The sequence below is a fragment of the Sinohyriopsis cumingii genome, unplaced genomic scaffold (assembly GCF_028554795.1).
Source record: "Sinohyriopsis cumingii isolate HCF-2022 unplaced genomic scaffold, ASM2855479v2 utg000036l, whole genome shotgun sequence".
Classification (NCBI taxonomy): domain Eukaryota; kingdom Metazoa; phylum Mollusca; class Bivalvia; order Unionida; family Unionidae; genus Sinohyriopsis; species Sinohyriopsis cumingii.
Genome location: NW_028315863.1, coordinates 309754 through 331641, shown reverse-complemented (window position 1 = coordinate 331641; position 21888 = coordinate 309754). Strand labels below are relative to the sequence as shown.

The window sequence follows — 21888 nt, the reverse complement described above, 5'->3', positions numbered from 1 at the left end:
CTATCGGATTTCCTACTTTAGTATTTAATGCCAGCTAACCAATAGCGTGTAATAACGGTGCATTGTAATCGGCCGAAAATGATGGAGACAATTGCCTTAAAAAGAATACTTTGCTAAGTTTAGCATCGAAAGTATCTCTACGTGCCACAGAGAAGCCATTGCAGGTTTATGTGCGTAAATATATTTGTACAAACACGGACCGACAGTGGAAAATTCCTTTTTTATAAGCTTTTTATATATATTTAAAAATAGTCCATTTAAGTTGTGTGCTCCCTTGCCTCAATCACGCAGCAACAGTGTTCAAATGTAAACAACTTTATTTTGATTCGATGCAGCGGCAAGCCATTGCATCCAATGAAATTCAAAGACCCGACGCACATAAAAATTTGCTCGAAACACCAAGATGTATGTAGGGTATCATATCGGAACTTTGGCTAGCGAAGATATTGTCACATATATAGTGCATAATGTGTCAAGTGTTTAGGTCTTGTTGTCAAGCGTATAGTTCGAGGTATGTATGTAGATTTCGTGGATATCTGTATAAATATCGAAAATATGTCTGTGTGTGTGTATGTCTCTGTGTGTGTGTGTTGATTTGATTGTATTATTATTTTGATCTCTATGTCGCTTGAACCTTTAGTCACTATAATCTGTCATAAATAATCTTCAAGATCTTTGATTATTTCTAGGAATTCCAAGGAGTTATCGATGTTGAGGAGCTACTTGGTTATCGGCCTGTGGTAGAAACTATCATTTCAGGTCAGTTTGGAGTTATGCAATATGAGTATGTTTGTATGTATGTATAGAGGGTTTAACGAAGCATTCTCTCAATCGGGATAATATAGAAATACGTAAAGTTTAGATATTTTATGCGCACATTTTATGTTTCACACTGGGTTAGCAGTTTTATGCTGACAGGCTATTTTGAAACATAACTACTGTCCCTTGCACCATTTAGTTTCGGGAAATACAGAATATTGCAGATGCATCATCCCGTGTATCATAAGAGGCGACTAATTGAGGCAGCCTTTTCGCCCTTGTTATAATGCATCAGCTGTGCTTGCTTTGACCTTTTCAAAGAGCGGGAATTATTCAAATATTTTGTATGCTTTAAATTAGACGTTGTTTTTCCAGGTGGAATACCTTTTTCCTTGTCCTTATCTTTGTGATTTCATAGTTAAACTTCATATTTTTCATGTCTTTGTCACATTACAACCAGTGAATGCATTCTTTTCCACGTGCATTTGTCCATTATTACACCAGCACTTAATCCATGCATTGAGATCAAGACGTTGCTACGAAAATGAGAACTCTATACTGTCACACAAACAAGACAAATGGCCATAAGTGAACAACTATAAGTATAGTATCCAACCCCGAAGACGGAGCTAACGTTGCATAACTGAATGAATGTACATTTAGGAAGCTTGTTTTGTAGGCTACCAACACCAATCAGATACAAGCATATGCATTTACTTAATGAACAGTTGTATTATTTGTGCAGAGATATTCTTCTCATAATCAGTAATGACCATGCTTGCTATTAATGCAATCGAATTTGTTGTGCTTTTTATGAAAAAATTTGAATAGCGGATTAGCGAGGTTGAATAGTCCTGTAATAGCTGGACATTTTGAAACCACGAAAAGTTATGAAGTTGGGATTCTAAGTAGCTTTACGGTGTTCTTATTCTCGCTATTTGTAGTCGATTATTTTCCTGAGTTGGGACAAGTGTTCTTTCGTGGTATGTACTCGATCATTCCTGAGTTGGGATAAATGCTCTTGATCGCGTCAGTATGACATTTTACTTCCATTGTTCGGCGGACCAATATCAGTTCTTTGCAGATTATATAGAAATTAGGAAATATTAACCAAAATGTTTTTGAAACAAATACATTTTGTGATTGATTATCCAACAAAAACCTAGGAACTTCATGCAACTGATACAAATTTATTTTGTTTATTGGACCAATAAACAAAGTAAGATTGTATCAGTTGGAGGAAGTTCCTAAGTTTGTGTTGGATAATCAGTGGTGGTATTGTGGCACATAACAGTAGCAAATATTCATTGCGAATAAATATAAAAAAAAACAAACTACAACTAAAGAGAGAGATAATTACGATATATAAAATGGTTAATGTTTGGTGCGGGATGGTGGTTGGGGGTGGGGCAGAGTAATTGCTTTTGCCCCGATATCCTTCTCAGATTCGAATAAAATATAATTAAACGAACTAACGACTCCAAAATATGATATTGTTTTTACAATGTATGTTACTTTCAGCAGATGATTATGGAGGAGAAAAGAATGAGGTAAAGGATGACAGTCTCCTTACCCCAGCAGATAGTTACGATAGACTTCTGCTCTTATGCTAAGTTAAGCATCTAAAATGTATCCTTAACCATGAACTGTTTAAGCAAATTAGGAATTAAAACATAATTGATAAATTTAAAAGACGTGATGTGGCTGTTATGATAAATGCTTTCCAAAATTTACCATTTTACATATCGTAATTATCTCTTGTTTAAATTGTAGTTAGTTTTGTGTTCACAATGAATATCAGCTACTATTATCAGCCGCATAATCTTTCAGCCGATGAAAATGATGAAGAAGAAAAGGAAATCGAAGTGAACAATACCATTACCCAAACCTACACAAACGTTATGTGTTTAAATAAATTATGACCGAGACCATGATTCCTAAATTCATAAGACTTGATATTTGTTCTTACGATAATAGGCTTATAAAATACACATTTACATTTGCTGGTGTTGTAACTGTTGTTATTTTGGTAATGCACATTTTCCATTTTTATTTTCCAAAATATCTTTCAGGAAACAAAAGAGATGAGGAACAGGAGGAACTGAATGGGAACAAACTATTGACACCGGCCGATAGTTACGATAAACTATACAACCCATTTTGTTTCAATGGTAAGTTCCATGCTTAAAACATAATGCATAAGCATGACGTGTTGAAATAAAATCTGCAGGGGAACATGTTTTGTATTCACAATGAGTATTAGCTACTATTATCTGCCGCAATATCTTTCGGCAGATGAAAATGATGAAGAAGAAAAGGAAATCGAAGAGAACAATACTATTAGCCAAGCCTACACAAACGTTATGTGTTTAAATAAATTATGAACGAGACCATGATTCCTAAATTCATAAGACTTGATATTTGTTCTTACGATAATATGCTTGTAAAATACACATTTACATTTGCTGGTGTTGTAACTGTTGTTATTTTGGTATGTACATTTACCATTTTTGTTTTCCAAAATATCTTTCAGGAAACGAAAAAGATGAGGAACAGGAGGAACTGAATGGGAACAAGCTATTGACACCGGCCGATAGTTACGATAAACTATACAACCCATTTTGTTTCAATGGTAAGTTCCATGCTTAAAACATAATGCATAAGCATGACGTATGAAAATAAAATCTGCAGGTTAACATGTTTTGTATTCACAATGAATATTAGCTACTATTATCTGCCGCAATATCTTTCGGCAGATGAAAATTATGTAGAAGAACATGAAATCGAAGAGAACAATGTCGCTACCCAAGCCTACACAAACGTTATGTGTTTAAATAAATTATGAACGAGACCATGATTCCTAAATTCATAAGACTTGATATTTGTTCTTACGATAATATGCTTATAAAATACACATTTACATTTGCTGGTGTTGTAACTGTTGTTATTTTGGTAATGTACATTTACCATTTTTATTTTCCAAAATATCTTTCAGGAAACAAAAAAGATGAGGAACAGGAGGAACTGAATGGGAACAAGCCATTGACACCGGCCGATAGTTACGATAAACTATACAACCCATTTTGTTTCAATGGTAAGTTCCATGCTTAAAACATTATGCATAAGCATGACGCGTTGAAATAAAATCTGAAGTAGAACATGTTTTATAAATGCATGTGACTTGATGATGACGTGAAGTTAAACCCCCGTAAGAAAATTCAACCCTTGTCCAAAATGGAATTATCTACGATTGTTGTAACTGTTTCCGTTTACGAAAACTAGACTTTCAGAAATTGTATCAGCTTCTGCACTTTTTCTTGTGAACACATATTGATGAAACAATTTGAGACGTAAATAGAAATGTACAATATAACTAGTACAAAGCGTGCGTCACCTATATTTTATTCCAGAAGATGAAAACAATGAAGAAAATAAAGAAGTGGATAATCCTTGTACCCCAATTCACAGCTGTGGTAGGTTGAACTCGTTCTTTTGCAATTGTAAGAACCAGTACCTTTAGCTACAAATAGTATAAATACACTTTATATGTTGATATTCGTAAGAAAAATAATACACACATCGAGCACCTAAAAATACACTAAATTACTGTTTCATTCAAACTAGAGTAATATAATCAAGTCGTTCAATCTGAAGTAATAAATTCCAGACTGCGTTATTATCTTTAATTGCTTGATTGATGAATGGAATCTGGTTAGAATCCATTACTGTTATTTTCTCGTTTAATAAATGGTAAAGAAAGAAAGCGTTTCAAATTGTACTTGTACAAGGGTTGGGGGGGGGGGGGAAGAGGGTTATAATTAATCAATCACACCTCCGTCTATTGATCCTTACAAGGGGTGAGGTAGTAATCAATAGTTGATCCGGACATATATGGCTACGTCTATTTATTAGCATCTCGTTTGTCATTCAACTGACGCCGATTTTAAGTAACTCTTCCATCTAGCCAGTTACAGCATTGGTTAGCGGGACATTGTTCATTGCTATGTGTTTATAGGGCGGAGTCAACGATTAATAAATTAAATATGGTCTGTAATGTATTACAAACGTACATCGAACTTACTCCTCGAGCACAGGATTATATTATGAGACTTGGAGATTTTATTCCTTGAACACGGGATTGTGTTTTATATGGACAGAAGAAGTAATAATAACGACGCATAAACACGTTCAAGTTTATTTATTTATGCTTAGGTTATTTCTCTCTATTGAAAACATCCAAAGCAAAACAATAATGAATAACACCTGCTATAGATACGTACAATGTACTTTTACAATCTGTTACCTCTCTTTCATTGAATCGAGCATTTATTTTAGGTGAGAGAAGACTGAATCGATGCGTAAAGGCTGTGGCTATTAATGAGCATAAAAAGATGGAATTTCTGGAAATGAATATCAAAAAAGGTAAAGATATTATCAGTTTCCTATTTCCATTTAAGATCGGTTATAGTAGACTATACAGTACTTCCCGTAAGGGTCAGTTTTCTAAAGTATCCTTAACTGTCGTTTATATTATGCTATCGAAATTATTATCATCGCACATTCTGCAGCAACACCTATATCGAATTTGAAATCATAACACTTTAGCTAGCAGAAGCGTTAAAAATGTCGCCGAAACTATATTCTCTGACAGACAATCTTTTCGTCAATGGTTAGCAGCAATGTTGTACCTTTTTGGAATATGTTGATGTCACTATTTTGGTGGGTTCACTATTTGTTTATGAAAATTGATAAAGTTGTTAAAGAAATTAATATCTTTGTTTCTATCTATCTATCTCTAGGTGATTTGTTGGAACAACTGACACCTCCTAACTCCATGGGAATGGTATATGGAACGAGGAGATCACGGATAACAAGGAAGAAAGTGGGCGGATTTATTCCGTCCAGTTGCATTTTAGCTGGTTAACAAAGAATTTATTAATGTACAGATTGGTGGAGAAGAGGGCATTATGACTGATTGTTAAATCACGATTTCACCTTCCCTCCTTTAGCCATCAATCGTTTGTTTTGGTTTTTTTGTTGTGAATTTTTGGTTAGATTTAGTCATGTTTTAATTGTTTGTTTAGCGAAATATGAACATATTTGAAAACAAATATTTTCCCCATCTTACTCCCTTCCCCCCTTTCTGTATTTCTCTCTTTTGCATTTCTCATTCACTGATAATCGAATGTAAATGCTTATAATTTTCAGTTTCTTTGCTCACTATCGTCCATTCATCAATTGTTTTTGTTCTTACGTGGATATTTGAATCAGATTATATTATGTATTAATGTATAATTATCTACATATGAACACATTTAAAAAACCATCAGACATCTCCCTCTCTCAATCTGTATATGTATCTGTCTCTATCTCCCTCCCTCTCTCTCTCTATGTATCTCATATATATATATATATATATATATATATATATATATATATATATATATATATATATATCACTCTCTCTCTCTCTCTGTATATGTATCTCTGTCTCTATCTCCCTCTCTCTTCCTCTATATGTATCTGACCTCTCTTTCTGTATCTCTCTCTTTCTGTATCTCTCTCTCTCTCTCTCTCTCTCCCTCTCTCTCTCTCTTGCACACAATGTATATTTACTTTTATCTGTCTCTCTTTCTCTAACGACCAATCAAAATTAAATTTATATATTCTTCAATTGTACACTATTGTCATATACATAAAACCGTGAAATAAATAAATATAATTGAACCTGAAATGTTTCTCTTCTGATGACATTTCCTGACCGCATACTGCGTTATTTAAGAAAAACAGCGATCAGGCAATATGTCCATCCTTTTGTCCGTTGTTCCCGTATCATTCATTCTGTGACTTGAATCTTTCAAGTCATATTACACTTTTATTATACTGAAACAGGTATTGCGATTGGAACTAATATAAATCTTCGGCAAATACAATGAACCCTAGCATAATTACTATGAATATAATGTTACAAATCTATGTCCTTAAACTAAGAAACAGAAATGAGCCAAAACCAACAAGTTTTGTAAAATTCAACAAATAAGTTATTTCCCTAAAATACAACGTAAATATTCAAAAATAACTTACTGTGTTGTTAATTAAATCCCCAATAGCCCTAAAAGTTTTATCACAAGTCCAAATGTATAAAATTTAAATTGAATTTTAGTGGTATTCCAAATCAGTTCAAATACTTAATGTGTTGATATGCCGGTTGTCTCGAATATGATAATGTGCCAGTGTCCTATAGTGTAGCTATGTATTACCAGTCTCTTGATGTATCCCACTAATATTATCCAAATATGTCCTTCTCTGAATTTACTATAATTCCAAATAAATGAGCACTGTGATTCCAGTGAAAAATAATTTGAATATATTCAAATCCAAAAATGAACACAACAATTCATATGATCATGCTTCAGATAGTATAGCAAGATTGAAGAATTTCTTTAGTAAACATGACTACAAAAAACGGACATAACAGTAGAACCAGGATGAACGTCACAGATGTTCCAATTGAGTGCATCACAGTACAAAGTCATATACAATTTGGTTTTTCTTTTATATTTTATGATATTCTCTTACTACAATTACAGAGTTTCAAAGGCCTCTGCAACATGTATTTTGATTGTAATTATTATATGGTGGCTCATGTGCCAATATATACTCATAAAAGAATAACACAGAAAAGTAACAAACAAATTTAGTCTATGGTTTTATTTTGGAAACAGATCATTACCTACTGAAATAATTGCATGACTCACTTAAAGTAAATCTAACAGCACTAGATAAATTAATCCCCCAAGAAGGTGATTTAGTCAAGTTGGAAAAGAAATCAACAGCTGATACAAAGTGACAAAACGTCAGTCTAATCTCATTGTTCCCCTTTGTAAATAAGAAAAAAAGATATGCCATTCATTACCATAACTCAATGTTATATTCAGCACTGGAAACCATCTTGGGATTGACAACTTCATTGACCACTGACTTCATGATCCATTGTATATTCCAGTTTTGACTAATTGCTTATAATTTAATGGACAATCAAATAAATGCTGATATCAGATGAAATATTAATACAATCATTTCATAAACTAACCTTCATTCAATTACGTGTCACGTCACTGAACTGTTAGCTACATCCAGTTCATAATGATTTTAAACTGGTATGATATTATTGGCCAATAAGTAGTAAACAGTAGTCTAGCAAATGTTGATCATGGGTGGCATGTTCAGTAAATTTGCAATGGAGAACACAATCTCAGTAGGAAATTATGCTGGAGTACCATGCATTAGAAATGGGTCACATTTAAATTCCAATTGTCAAAATACCAGGATATGCATCTATTCATAATCCTGGATAATGTTTCAAATGCAAAAGTCTTGGACTTTGTCTTTCAAGAGGACAGCTTATATAGAACAAAGAATAGATTTTGTATTTTAATGATATTACCCTTTATGATTTCTTTCTTATCTAAGGACACCTAAATTTCCTAAACACAGTTAAACCAGGATCATGCTGATATGCTGTTAAACCTTGTAGCAGCTACTGCTGTCTAATTTTAACAAAAGTGCTGAATTTGATTTAATTCTTGTGACAAAGTAGTATGCCCCAACATAAAGTACTGTTTCATTCACTTCAAAGAGTCTACAAAAAGTATCAAATGGACAAGAAACGTATATATATATATATATATATATATATATATATATATATATATATATATATGCATGGGTTTGAGTCTTGGATTCAGCTAATGTGGGTATGTGAGAAAGCTTGCCAGTAGCTTCTTGTGGGTCAGTGGTTCTTCCTCCACCATTAATACCAGCCACCATGTATAGCCTATTGTGTGCTGAAAAATGGCGTTAAACCCTACAACAACATAGTTTCTTTTCTGACGATTTGAAGTCAAGGTGGACTACAGACATGAAGTAATGATTAAAATAGGCATATAAAGCTAGAGATTGTACAGTGTCTTTTTGTAGTTCTAGTAATTATTTTCATGCCGGCATAACTTCTACTGAAGCAATATTCCCAAGTGAATTTCGAAAACTGAAAACTTACTCCTGGGTGCATTTAGTTACAATTTCTAAGACTGGCTACACTTACTTAAATAAGTGTTCAAAAGATCAATTTATTCATCGGATGAGGTGAGGGGAAACTTTTGTCATCAATTCTGTATGTCAGAGTTTTATCTGGACCATGTGAGGACACTGCCCAAACATTTTATCACAATTGTATCATATGTATGCTTGTCTGCTTTCATGACATGTGTCATTTTGATCTTCTTGAAATGATCAATTCTAAAAAACTTCACACTTGAATGGTTTCTCTCCAGTATGTATTACATGTCCTTCATTGAATCACCACTCTAAACATTATATCACAAACACTGCATATAAATGTTTTTACTCCTTTATACATTTTCATATGTCTGGTAACACTAGTACTCTGGCTAAACATTATTTTACAAACTTCAAATTTAAATGGTTTTTCTCCAGTAAGTATCTGAATGTGCCTGTTCAGGTTGTAACCTCGCTGAATATTTTATTGCAAATTTCACACTTGAATGCTTTTCTTTAGTATATAACCTCTTATGAGCATTGATGCTAAAACGGTGGTTAAACAGTTTGTCATAAACTTCACACTGGAAGAATATTTTGTCTCCAGTATGTACACTCCAGTGCTCTTTCATCTTTGAACAATTGATGCAGATTTCATAGCAAACTTCACATTTGAATGGCTTTTCTCCAGTATGTAACCTCGTGCGTTCTTTCAACTTTAAATGCCTACTAAACAATTCATTGCAAACTTCACAACTGAATGTTTTTTCTCCTGTATGTATCTTCAAGTTCACCCAAAACTCATCACTTTCACTAAGCATATTATCACTAGCCTCACATTTGAATGGTTTTCCTCCACACTGTATTCTTGTGTACTTCTTCACTATGGCATTATCTCTAAACAGTTTATCACAAACTTCACAAATGGATGTTGTTTTCTCCAATATACATCATCATGTGGGCATTCAAGTCTGAACTCCTACAAAACAGGTTAGTACATACTTCACATTTGAATGGTTTTCCTCTGCAGTGTGTTCTCATGTGCTTCTTCACTATGGCATTATCTCGAAACAGTTTATCACAAACTTCACAAATGAATGTTGTTTTCTCCAATATGCATCATCACGTGGGCATTCAAGTCTGACCTCCTTCAAAACATGTTAGTACATACTTCACATTTGAATGGTTTCACTCCAGTATGTACCCTCATAAGGAAAATCACCGTGGACCTGTGGCTGAACGGTGTCACAAACTTCACACTTGAATGGCTTTTCATTTCCATCTAGTCTCTCGTGCTCTTTCAAGCCATACATGATTTAATCAGAAACTTCAGACATCAATGTCTTTTCAGCTACGTATAACTGCATGTTCTCCTTCACGTCGAAACTCTTGGAGTACCTTTAATTACGAATGTCACAATTGAGTATTTGCTGTTTGTTGTTCGGTTTTTTGTTTGTTGTTTGGTTTTTGTTGTTGTTGATGTTGTTTGGTTTCTTCCATCAGCAATAGTCTTTCTGATTAATGAATTCAGATTCGTTGCATCCTGGACTGTGGAGATTTGACCTGAAACCGAAGAGATTTACACATGGTCATTATATGACTAATGAGAGTAAAGAAAGCACTTAGTAAAGTTTTCCAATACATGAATGCCGACTCTGGCCAGAGAATTACACTCAATACATACCCAAGTCTAAATTAACTTGACAGAGTCAAAACGTACGTATGTATGAATACCAAAATGTGCCCAAGTCATAACGTACTCACCATAACGAACACCACGTTCATTGTGCGACTGATGCATTTGACCAACCATCTTAATAGAAATGTGGCTAGTACAGGTAATAGGCTTTTTCACTGAGGCACGACAAGCATTTTTCAGACAGTCACGAGTATGGGTTCAGCATAGACGAAGTAAACCGGAATTGAAGGGGTTTACCTGACTAAAGCGCCACCTTATCACATCAGGGGGAAGTAACTGACCAATGTTCCAATTGTCACAGCAGGTATTTCGGTACCAATTGTTTCTCCATAGACTTCAATGCTAATGTTTTGTGAAATAAATATATTTTCTATCCGACCTCAGTATGCATGTCACACACTGTCATAGAGAAAAATGTTAGATTGACAATTTGACAGGGACAAAACCAGGCACCCAATTGCAATTAAGAGAGATAACTCTGCTGAAACTAGACAGGGGTAAGAGTTATCTAGTCACAGCTGAAGCATTTTCAGTTATGTGTACTACAATTATTTTTTTTAAATCATAAAAATACAACACATAATCTAGATATAAATTGTCATAATTTCACATGTTACCAGGAGGCTCATTTTTAAAAAATAAAATAAAATCCTAACAGGAAGTACAACTCTTACATGTTGCCCCAATCACAGCTAATTTTGTAGTTTATTTCTGAACACACTGTTCCGTACACCTAAAGGACACACGGTACTAATTGTACGGAAGAACTATAGAAATGGGTGAAGAAATAATAGAGTATTTACGGGTTTGGTGGTCCATAACTGTTTAATAATGGTATAACGGTACCAATTGCGCAAGTCCAGGTGGGCGGAGCTTAAGGTGTTTAAAGAAAAGCACTAGCTGTAATTGGTGCATTATGTAAGAGTTGTACTTTCTGTTTGGCTTTAAAAAAAAGTTGAGCCTCTTGGCAACATGTGAGTTTGTGTTAATTTCTATCTAGGTCATATTTTGTATCTTTTATGATTTTTTTTAAAATATGGTACACATGGCTGAAAATGTGCCTGTTGTGACTAGATAACTCTTACCCCTGTCTAGTTCCAGTAGAGTTATCTCTCTTAAATGCAATGGAGTAACTGGTTATATCATTGTCAAATTGACAATCTAGCAGTGTTCTATATGACAGTGTGTGACATGCATGCCCAAGTTGGACAGAAAGTATATTTATTTCACAAAACATTAACATTGAGGTATATGGAAAAACAATTGGTACCGTGATGCCATAAAGAAAATTAAAATTTTAGTAAAAATATCTTAAAATAGCTTATCCTAGATGTAATTTTTTTTCAAAAAAGATAGAAATATTTCTACTGATGCAATTTTAGTATTTGTACAGGCTTGACTCAGGAGTACTCAATACTGTTTCGTGCACATGTAGACAAACAAAATGCCGTGGCTCATATTGTGTTCCCCACATATAAGCTTGCACCAAGGTTAGATGTGCATGGATAATTATAGGTCTCATCATCAGCACCCAGAAATTTTAAGTTATTGAATTTTGAATATGATAGTGTTTACATATGTTTACTATTGGAGTTGAAAAAGTACCGCCAGTCCTTAAGCTCCGCCCATCTGGGTTTGTACAATTGGTATCGTTTATACCAGTAACCGACCGACGAACAGAAATCCTTAGAGATCAGGGGGGAAAATGCCTTTTGGCGGGATTCACGCTAGCATTGAATTCGCTATGTAAAAAGACCCCTATGGAGTATTACAATAGTAACTGGAACAGAAATTTTAGCATCAAATTTCAGTTTTCTTTTTTTTTTTTAGTTGTTTGTTTTGTCTGTTTTAATAATTTTGTTGTAGCTTCATTTTAATTTTATATGGTTTTCGAATGTTTTTTTTTCTTGGAGCACTTCAGTACAGAGCCTTTTTACACCTAATTTTATTACGCATATTACGTTGTCATGCCCCTATTCAAATCCATAAATGTATACAAGGTATGCACTGTGTTTACTTGTTTTGTTAAGGTATTATGTATGCAATACTTGTACGTACATTTTTTTAGATTCTGATAATTTGATAATATTCCATTAAATAATACCCACCGCAAAGTGAAGTGTCCTTCATTGTTGTTTATCAATATGTGTTTACTACTATAAATATATTGATTCAATTTTTTCACCTATCCGAATAACCCGTATTCGTTTAACAGTTTGTGTTATGCGAAATAAACACGTTTTCTATTTGGTGCAATCAATGTCTGGATTTCAATTTGCCTTATTTCATAAGTCAGATCTAATTCACAATCACAAGTGATATTTCCACATTTATCATCTTTTCTCTCTCTCTCTCTCTCTCTCTCTCTCTCTTTATCGCGGGTTCGGTTCCCGGCCGAGTCATACCAAATACATATCGCTTGGCGCTCAGCAGTAACAGTTAGTGATAGGAACTGAAAACATGTTAAAGCTATATTACATATCCAATTCAAAATCTATCTATCTATCTATCTATCTATCTATCTATCTATCTATCTATCTATCTATCTGTCTGTCTGTCTGTCCATCTGCCTGCCTGCCTGCCTGCCTACCTACCTACATATGTACCTGTATGTCTGCCCATTTCCCCCCCCCCCCCCACACACACACACACCCATCTGACTTGGCTTGTCCTTTCTTCTTCTTTTTCAGATTGATTTGATTAGCCAATTACTTCTCTCATATTAAGTTGCTAAGTTAACCAACGTGACGTTATGTAAAGGGTTCTCAATATTAAAGGAAATTTCTAAGGCCAATATGTTATTACATTATTAAAGATACTACTTTTCCGTAAGTTGTAAATAGGCTAGGCTTGTTTTTAGACTGCTTTTCTTCGATCATTGTTGCAGAATAGATACCAGATAAAGGACACGCGGTACTAATGATATGGAAAAATGGGAAGCAGCTTGGAAATGGGTGAACCTAAAATAAATATATATGGGTTAGGCTGACCATGATTGGTTAATAATGTAAGTTATGTTGTAGGAAAAAGAATCTTTTGAGCACTTACCCTAGTTGTAAGTGAAAAAATTAGAGACAATTTTTATTGTTGGAAGTTTAGTCCTTTAACAGTCTTGAGTTTGTAACACTCATTACTAAAATTCGCTCCTGACTCTTTGGTGCGGAATTGAAAGTACATGTTTCAAACAGATCAGATGCAGGTCCAGAAAATGCCGCGCCTCATATCCTTTCCTCTACACAGAAGCTGACATCCGGGTTTCATCTATACTAATAAATATAGGTTTGATCATGAACACTCAAACAATTTAAGTTATTTTATTTTTAATATCATGGGGTTTGCATATTTTTACTCTGGAAAATGAATTAGTACTGTGAGTCCTAATCGGAGATATCAGCATTATATGCGTCCTTTCGTTATTCGTGACAAAGAGTTTTCAATAATTATCTTTTTACAAAACGGTTATATATGTCACAAATTATTCTTTAAAATTTGTGATCACATCTTTGACACGTGTCAAGTATGCCAACGCAGCGAAAAACAAAATGGTGTGAAACATAATCGGGCCAAATCTAAATTTCCGGAAAAATTCGGATAAAAAAAAGGAACGAAAACACACACACCCGAAGAAGAAAAAAAAAAACGCCGCATGCCCTGTTTTAGTTATTTACTAGTGTATGTGAATGTGTTAAGTTTACGTTTTCTTTGTATTGCTTCGATTGATCCTGATATTTTCAGGAGCGCGTTTGTTTTCTGCTTGAACGTTAGATCATTTTTTTTTCAAGTCGACTAAATATTTTCTCGGTTGGTAAGCATGTGTGTTTTGTATTTGCCTGCCCTCTCTGACACATATTTTTTCCAGGGTTGGCATCCAACTCAGTTGTTCTGCCTACATCAATAGTATAGCTAATAAATTGTATTCTTCATTATCAACGGTTCCGACTTTGAGCAATACGTTCTCTAATGTCAGAAGGGTCTCTTTAACGGTATCTGCTAAAACGTTAGCCTAATTATTCCTCTTTATGTACTGCTTTAAGATTTAAACATATTCAACAATTGACATGTATATCAAATATCAAGACAATTTCCAGTATTAAGAGACGGAAAGTGTCAGTCCCCTGCCCAAGAACATTGAATTGTTGGTCGCTAATATAATTGTACTATACCACGTTAAGTTCAGAAATACCGCGGTCGAAAGTTTTCTTAGTGTCTGTTCTAAAGAACTTCGAAATTCTAAGCAACTGTTGACGTCACTACATTCTCGACGTCATCTGCTGGTTGACATGGGACGTTGTCAGTTTTAGTCTAGCGCCGTTCTCGTATTTAACACGCGTTGTTTCAGACAGTGTTAAATTTCGATAAAATGGTAGATCTAAAGCTATTTAATGGACTTGGGGATAGCTGCGATGTATTATCGTAAGTACCATTGCCACGTTTGCTTTGTTTTAAATGCCTTGCTTTGTTTGAAATATATCGTTAAACGATAAAAGTATAACTTAGATTGCGATATCGGTTTCAGTTACAGATTATTGTATACAATTTACTAAACGAGTATCCATGCTTAAGGATATCGTGAAACAGACCGGCATTCCTTCAGTGAGTTCATATCCGAGTTGACATGACCATACCCATAATTTGTATGCGGCTAATATATAAATGTTTTGCAAAATAAAGGTCGTGAATGGGAAATAAATACATCGATAGCGAGGCCGATAGGTTAGATGGGTATTTAACAAGGAAAATAGGTTTATAGGTACATACATTGTGAGTTGTAATCTATCTTATTGATTGAAATAAACTATTAATCGATTTTGGTCCAGTCCTACCACCTTATCATTTATTTATTTATTTATTTAGCTAGTTAGTTACTTAGTTACTTAGTTTAGTTAGTTACTTATTCAGCCAGTTTATTTGTCCACGCATACTGCATGTCATCCAGGCATACTCACTGTCATGTAGTCAGTTACAGTTATCAGTCAGTCAGTCAGTCCCTGCACCCAGTTCGAAAATCTGCAGGCCAGTCCATACATCCACTCAAATAATCACTTAGCATCTAGTTAGCAATTCAGTCAGTTATTTTAGTGGACTGTTTGGTACCTTTGTTACATTAGCAGTAATTATATTTCCTTCTTTGTGTTAGGCATATCTCTGCATAAATCATGGTATTTATTGTGTCAGCCTAAGCTAGTAAAATTACAACAGAGCAAATGTGTCGTTCTTCTTGTTTCTTAGAGACGTTCCATTCTGGTTGTCTGTGATGCAAGTTCGTACCCAGCTGGAAAGAGAGTTTGCCGAAAAGGCAGAGAAATGGTGTAAGAACGTGTCTGATAAACTTTATATCCTGAGGCAACACAACGTTGATGGTAAGTTTCCTACATGTCTCCACGTTTGCTATTTTCTTCTTTAATAAGAGTTATTTCTTTGATGATATTCATAAAAATGGAGGTTGGGTGGGGTTGCCTTCATTGCATATGTCCTTTAATAACATACATGTATAATCATTTGACCATATTTACTCGCGGTAACGATTGAACCAGATTCCACCCCTTTTCCACGCTAGCTGGTACTCCTTTTTTTGTTAAAAGCCTTCTTGTATGTATATACTGAAACACCAAGTACTTTATATTTAAAGTAAGAAATTAACATCTAGTTATCGATCCATCTATCCATCGGCTTCAAATACATCACGAAAGGAATAAGCATTGCTTGAATTAAACATGCCAACAAGTAAACAGTGTATCATTCCATCGTTCTCACTCTCATTTCGAAACACTAATTCAGTTTGCCTATCTTTCCGTCGTTACTTCCTCAATCCATTGACAATCTCGTCCCACAAAACGTAGCACCACAGTCTACTACAGTGAGATATATTAATTCGTAAGCTCTTTATTGGTTTGTAGGTATACTTCAGATAGAATCTGCACTCCGAATGGAAGTGGCATCGATGGAAGAAAGGACCCGTTTTGCTCGTGAATCATTATGTTCATATGAAGAGGCTGCCAATCTCCTTCTCGAGTGAGTACAATTGTTAAGTAGAGTAGTGTACAATTGGTAGATTTTGAACGACCCAGCACCAGTTCAAACCAGATTAAACCCGTCATCGTCTGTTTCCAATGCGAGTGAGTTAAATATCATAGATTTACTCTCGCATGTAATGGTAAAGGTCAATGGTGTTCCAAATGAACACAACCCCAACCACTCCACCCGTACCCGCATGGAAATAGACGCCAGAGTATTTGAGACTGAGAATGAAATTCAATAGCCCATCACTATAACCATGTCCATGTTGGGAATCATACCAGACAACCTTAAGTAAAAGAAAAGAAATAAAAGTATGGTGGGTTGCATCGGAGGTGATCTCCATGCTTTAGATTCCTTATATTGAGAATAAAGTTGGTTTTACGAAAACTTGAAGAAGCCTGTCTATTTTCGTGATTACTTACATAATTACTACTTTCTGGCATGTAACGAATGTCGCGATTACGATTATAATGATGATGATATATTATTATTATTATTATTATTATTATTATTATTATTATTATTATTATTGTGGATATATAGTATGTTAGATAATCAGTTTCCATACAATATCACAATAATTTGTTATGTATCCTTTGAACTGTACATATTTTGTAAGTAAACATAAGGCTGTGAAGAAACGAACCAGAGTCCACTTACTGTTTTAATCGCGAAAATTGTCGATTAGTGTGGTTTTATTTTGCTATAGTACCTGAAGTGTGCCAAGACATTTCAATATCTGCTCGGGGAGATTGGGTATTTGGTAAAAGCGATGTCTGTATCTTAGCCCTTAATTGGTATAGAGTAAAGATGTTTGCCGCGACAATACGGTTTTATATCTTAATTTACAGTGAGAGAGAAGCTGATGAAAAAGTCATCTTGAGAAAATACGAAACGTCCTTCCAGGAGATGCTGAACCCATACAAACGTTTCTGTAATAGAGTTGAAAAAGGACAGAAGGTACATTAAATTTAGTCCGGAGTAATTAAATACTACTATATTCATTGAGTACAGACTGGAGCTCAACCGAAAACGTTGGTACAATATTAATACATATATTTATTCAATTCAATAAGAAGTTATGAAACAGTAAGTCTCGTCTTGATGAGTTCGCGTCGATCAATATGATAGTTTTGATGGTTCATAAAACTGAATACATCCATACAAAGGTCTGAATTGTTTTATTTCCTGATTAGAGTATTAAACAAATACAACATGACTGTATGTACCTAATTAACAACCTAGAACTGTTATAAATAGGTTTATCACATAGTTGATATCATTTACAAATAGCGCTTGTCCTTTATTATATTTGATATGTCAAGACCTAGCGTATCTTTGAATTGGTCCCAAAAAAGCTCATTAAATCATTCCTCTGTCTTCATATTATAAAATGTCCACCACCATGTTGATTTTCCTTGCCCAGCCACTTTTATTTTAATGTTATGTTAACAATATGGCGTCCGTTTTACCAATTGGTAGTCAAACGGTTATTGGAAAGAAAGGGTAACTAACATAGAAACGCACAGTGGTGGCTACATCTGTCGAAATATGACCTTTTTACCCCACATAGAAATTTTCAAATGCCAACCTAGGAAATGTTTAACCTTGCTGGATGTTCATAAAGTCAAAACGACATGTGTCGAGGCCCAAAACGTTAAATCACACTGTCCAAAACAAACATAAAACATTTAGGCAGATAAACACAAAAAAGCCTATAATTATATGGACAGCCCCCGTTATATTGTAGGTGACACGCGGAATAATATTCAAATTATGAAACATTGTGTATCATTTACATCTGCTCGCCATAAATTCATAAGATTATCTTTGATTATATGATTCCTGTGACAGATGGTTTTTCATTTGATGGCAAAACGTCACCTGATAAATTTTATGTCGCATGATCATTTTTCATGTCGTATTGTTTGTAAGTGAACTCATCACGTTAAATTGTTAACATCATGCAGTTTTTGTTAGTTTCCAAATGCCTTGCGGCTAATTTAATGTTGCAATTCATTCTTTGTCAATATTTGGAATTATTATCTGTATGTGTAGATTTTTAAAAAAATAGCCAGCTGTTGATGCTATCGTAATAAATTTGAAGTATTCGCATTTGGTTATAGTGTACCGTTTTAAGGAATTTTTATATTTTTGTGATGACTTGTCTGATTATTGGAATTTGATGCAATATAAATATTCCTTTGCCCGAAATAATAGGCCAATTACTAGGAACAAACGTCACAGAGTAAAGTGTTAGTGAGTTTCCATGATGCCATTGTTCAGTAGTAGTGAATTCAAGTCCATACCGAATAAGTGTCCATGGATTAATAAAGTACCTACTAAAATCTAGTCGCGTACATTGGTGGTGTGACTGCAGTGGCAGTATTTATGGTGGGAAACCGGTAAATTACACAATATAATCAATAAGAAGGGACTCGGCAGATGCCGTTTATGTGGCCATGGTGGCAAAGGCCAAACAGTTATACCTACGACAGTGCCTGGAAACTACAGTTTGACTGGCCTAAGGTAGCGTCGTTTAAACTAGTTCCCTGTGTTCAGGGACAGTTGCATAATTTCTACGACGTGAACTGCTGGCGGTACGGAAACATAACGAAGAGAAACCATATATTTCATATATTTGTCAGGTTGTGAGATCTGTGGTCTTGCAATGATTAGAGTAAAATGTATGTATAGAAGGGACACGTCGGACTTTCTACTTTACAACTGAAGTTGTGTGGAAGCCTTTGGATATTTGGGGTAAACTTATGACTTCTAGCGGGAATCGCACCAGGGTTTGAAACCGATCGGTCAAGTAAGGACCCCTGTTAATGTTTTATTTCCCTCATTTCTAGGTCTACAAACGATCAATGGTCAGATTAGAAAAGTTGGTTTTGGAAGAGAACGCGTCTTGGTTTAGCAAGAGGAAAGTAAAGAAAGCCAGGAAGGTGGCGAAGAGGAACTCTGATGGATACATTAAACTTTTAAAGGAGGAGACAAATCAAGCGGTTAACATTGCCTCAGTAAGCCGATATTTATTACTAACAAATGGCTGTGTAATATTCTTCAGATATAACACTTTTCCATTCACCTCGGATCATTTCTGTCTTTGGAAATACCAATGAACATGAGAATTCTTTGTTCCATACTTGTAATTATCAGAGTATATGATAAGATGTATTTAATGTCGGAATGATTTAAAACAACAATCTATTTACCGACATTACGTAAAACAAATCAGGCATTACAACAAGCGTGATTAGCAAGACATCAAAACGCATCATAACATGAATACAAATTGGACAAAATACACACGGCATGAATTGAAACATAAGCAGGCAAAGCATTTAAAATTCAGTGACTAAAGGTGAATTTAGCAGCTGTATAATTTTTTTTTTTTTATAAAAAAGAAACACAATTTGCGATTAAATATATAAAATAATTAGTCCCTATTTAACGTGATGCAGCTTACGCCACACTTGAAAGGAAAATTGGTAACAGTAAGGCACTTAAGTAGCAAATACGACAAGGAGAGATAAAGGAATAACGCTAACACAAACATTAACTGTCATCATAGCATAAGATGGAATATTAGTTAAGGCTATTACATTGGCAACCTTTACCATTACAGGATCGAATTAAATCTCTACATAAATCCAATTTCGCTTTTTGTCTGAAGTTATTTGGTATCCCATTACAACGAGCGACAGCTGCTTATACCAATACTATATCTTCCAGCTCTCTTTGGAATATGAAGGAGTCGCCACTGAGATTGCTGACAAAAGGTCAAATCGTTCGTGGACTGTTGGTCTACCTGTATGTTACAACATGCAGAAAATTCCACTGATGATAGAAGGTAAAGCATATATACGCATGTACGTACATCAATCCCGACTTTACAACGTTGTATAAATTGATATATTCTTCTGTCTACACGTCTGTTAATCCAACTATTCATTTATCTGTGAATTATCTGCATTAGGTCACGAAACGTATTATTTCTTCACCTCTACCTCCAATTATACTCTCTCTCTCTCTCTCTCTCTCTCTCTGAAATGCACATACCCGAATGTCATATAAAAGATTGATAGGAAAGAGGTGAAACGGTAGAACAGAACAAATTCATATATTTTAGTATAGGGAGGACCACATATATGAAGTAGGATTGTTCGGTCAAATCCAGAAACATAACACTTTTAATTTTCAAAATATATGTCCAGTTTCAGCTAGACCAAGACAGAACAATCAGTAAAGAGAAGTCCTGGACAAATATCCTGCTCTTTATAACAGGCATATATTTCTGGATTTGGAAGCCTTAAAACTAATTGTATGCCATGAATATAGAGTGATAATTCATGTCCTATAAGACGAGACTTCAACATACACATATACTCATACACATGTCAATATGATGTTGATTATTTTCATGTCTTTTTCAGGAACGTGAATAATACAGGACAATACCTGCTCAGCAAAGTTGATTGTGAAAAGCTGGTCAAGCTTCTATCAGAATTCAACAAGGAAAGCCTCCATATACCAACATACCAGGTAAATGCCACTTAGGAAACACTCATCTTCTCTACGACCGCTCAACCTTCTTGGTGTCAGAGGAACGTTTGCTAGTGATGCTGAGAACAAAGTCAATGAGATCAATGTCTCATTCATGTGTACTCTTCTTATACAAAAGGTTTATAAGAACACGTGACATTCGTATGCGTTTCAGAAACACGTGTTCTAAATTTAATCGTGAATTGTTTTGCGATTGTCATATTTATTGCGTGTATCGTGTTCAAATGTTCAAGCCATGTCTTTCTGAAATATATGGTACCGTAGGATGGACTCTTTCGCTGAAATGACTGTTGAGTCGACAGGAAATCGCGGAAAATGGATTGATGATTATTTACTATTGCACATACTGGGAATCGAACCCAGGACGGATAGCTGAGAAACGAGCGCATTACAGTTGCACTATCTTAGCACTATCTGTTATACATGAACATGGATTCCAGTGCCAATCGGGCTTCATGTCATCTTCGCTAGCCAAAGTTCCAATACGATAACCCAATCTGCACCTTGGTGGATCGAACATATATTTTAGTGCTTTCTCCTAGATACATCTATCGGATTTCCTACTTTAGTATTTAATGCCAGCTAACCAATAGCGTGTAATAACGGTGCATTGTAATCGGCCGGAAATGATGGAGACAATTGCCTTAAAAAGAATACTTTGCTAAGTTTAGCATCGAAAGTATCTCTACGTGCCACAGAGAAGCCATTGCAGGTTTATGTGCGTAAATATATTTGTACAAACACGGACCGACAGTGGAAAATTCCTTTTTTATAAGCTTTTTATA

General features: G+C 34.8%; 1 long non-coding RNA gene across 1 annotated transcript; it reads right to left on the bottom strand.

Annotated features, from left to right (window-relative positions):
- Positions 1 to 7455: 7455 nt before the first annotated feature.
- Positions 7456 to 10757, bottom strand: LOC149774999 (uncharacterized). Its single transcript, XR_016416640.1, has 2 exons — positions 10582 to 10757; positions 7456 to 10380 (listed from the first exon to the last, which is right to left on the bottom strand). It is a non-coding gene; the product is annotated as an uncharacterized LOC149774999 (long non-coding RNA).
- Between the last annotated feature and the right edge of the window lie 11131 nt (positions 10758 to 21888).